General features: G+C 57.9%; 1 protein-coding gene across 1 annotated transcript in view; it reads right to left on the bottom strand.

The window, feature by feature from the left end:
• LOC106889935 (serine/threonine-protein kinase 10-like) overlaps nt 1-2315 on the bottom strand; it is a 17296-nt gene that overhangs the window by 3529 nt on the left and 11452 nt on the right. The window lies entirely within an intron of this gene.

The raw sequence follows: 2315 nt of genomic DNA, 5'->3' as shown, positions 1-2315 counted from the left end.
CTGGTGTGGCCATGCCACCTTGTGCTTGGGTTTCCAAGCATCCCCCTGGATCCCAAATCCTCTTGGTGGGTCCTGGAGCATCCCACTGTATCCCAAAACCTTCTGCCCCCAGTGTGCCCATACCACTCTGTGTGTGGGTCCCAGAGCATCCCGCTGTATTGTGAAACCTGTGTATAGGTCCTGGAGCATCTCCCTGGATCTCAAACCCTCTTGGTGGGTCCCAGAGCACCCCCCTGTATCCCAAACCTTTTGTAAAGGTCCTGGAGCATCCCACTGTATCCCAGAACCTTCTGCTCCTGGTGTCACCATGCCACCTTCTGCTTGGGTTCCAGAGCATCCCACTGTATCCCAAAACCTTTGTACAGGTCCTGGAGTGTGCCACTGTATCCCAAACCCTCTTGGTGGCTTCTGGAGCATCCCTCTGTATCACCAAACCTTCTGCTCCTGGTGTCACCATGCCACCTTCTGCTGGGCTTCCAGAGCATCCCCCTGTATCCTAAACCCTCTTGGAGGGTCCCAGAGCATCCTGCTGTACCCCAAAAACCTTCTATCCCCAGTGGGTCTGTACCACTCTGTGTGTGGGTCCCAGAGCATCCCCCTGGATCCCAAGCCCTCTTGGTGGCTCCCAGAGCATCTCACTGTGTCCCAAACCTTTCATACAAGTCCCGGAGCATCCCACTGTATCCCAGAACCTTCTGCTCCTGGTTTGGCCATGCCACCTTCTGCTTGGCTTCCAGAGCATCCCCCTGGATCCCAAATCCTCTTGGTGGGTCCTGGAGCATCCTGTTGTATCCCAAACCCTCTTGGTGGGTCCCAGAGCATCCCACTGTATCCCAAAAGCCTCTGTGGGTCCTGGAGCATCCCACTGTATCCCAAACCTTTTGTAAAGGCCCTGGAGCATCCCAGGACTTTCTGCTCCTGGTGTGGCCATGCCACCTTGTGCTTGGGTTTCAAAGCATCCCCCTGGATCCCAAATCCTCTTGGTGGGTCCTGGAGCATCCCACTGTATCCCAAAACCTTCTGCCCCCAGTGTGCCCATACCACTCTGTGTGTGGGTCCCAGAGCATCCCGCTGTATTGTGAAACCTGTGTATAGGTCCTGGAGCATCTCCCTGGATCTCAAACCCTCTTGGTGGGTCCCAGAGCACCCCCCTGTATCCCAAACCTTTTGTAAAGGTCCTGGAGCATCCCACTGTATCCCAGAACCTTCTGCTCCTGGTGTGGCCGTGCCACCTTGTGCCTGTGTACCAGAGCATCCCCCTGGATCCCAAAACCCTGTGCCTGGGTCCCAGAGCATCCCACTGTATCCCAAAAGCTTTGTACAGGTCCTGGAGCATCCCAGTGTATCCCAGAACCTTCTGCTCCTGGTTTGGCCATGCCACCTTGTGCTTGGGTTCCAGAGCATCCTGCTGGATCCCAAACCCTCTTGGTGGGTCCTGGAGCATCCCAAACCCTCTTGGTGGGTCCCAGAGCATCCCCCTGTATCCCAAACCTTTAATACAGGTCCTGGAGCATCCCACTGTATCCCAGGACCTTCTGCCTCTGGTGTGGCCATGCCACCTTGTGCTTGGGTTCCAGAGCATCCTGCTGGATCCCAAACCCTCTTGGTGGGTCCCAGAGCATCCCCCTGTATCCCAAACCTTTAATACAGGTCCTGGAGCATCCCACTGTATCCCAGGACCTTCTGCCTCTGGTGTGGCCATGCCACCTTGTGCTTGGGTTTCAAAGCATCCCCCTGGATCCCAAATCCTCTTGGTGGGTCCTGGAGCATCCCACTGTATCCCAAACCCTCTTGGTGGCTCCCAGAGGATCTCACTGTATCCCAAACCTTTTGTACAGGTCCTGGAGCATCCCCCTGGATCCCAAATCCTCACAGCTACAGCGAAGGTCATCACGGGGGGCTCAGCAACCCCTTCCCAGGGACCTTTCGGTGGTGAAACCCCAACCCTCGAGTGGTGCTGAGGGATTCAGTCGCCCCGAAAACAGCGGAAAGAAGAGAGGGGATGAGTTTGGCCACCACAAGCCCAGCTGGGGCCAGCCCCATCGCTGCCGAGTGCCACCAGGTGCCGGAAGGTGGCTGCTGCCGTGGCTCTGCCGAGCAGCAAATTGGGGTTTCCTGTCGCGCTCGGGCCCAGCACCGTGGTTTTCAGAGAAAAACATCCCCCCTCTCAACCCCCTCGCGCCACCCAAGGGGGCAAACACCCCCCGGTGAAGGGGCCAGCGCCGGGACCCGGCGTCTCTCCCGGTGCCACGGTCGGGGACGGGGCTGAGCCATCCCCGGGGGCAGGACCCCACCATCCCCGGTGAGAAATTTGG

This window comes from Calidris pugnax, unplaced genomic scaffold (genome assembly GCF_001431845.1).
Source record: "Calidris pugnax isolate Ruff unplaced genomic scaffold, ASM143184v1 scaffold120, whole genome shotgun sequence".
In the NCBI taxonomy this organism is placed as follows: domain Eukaryota; kingdom Metazoa; phylum Chordata; class Aves; order Charadriiformes; family Scolopacidae; genus Calidris; species Calidris pugnax.
The sequence above is the reverse complement of the archived record's forward strand: the minus strand, read 5'-3'. Positions and strand labels throughout refer to the sequence as shown.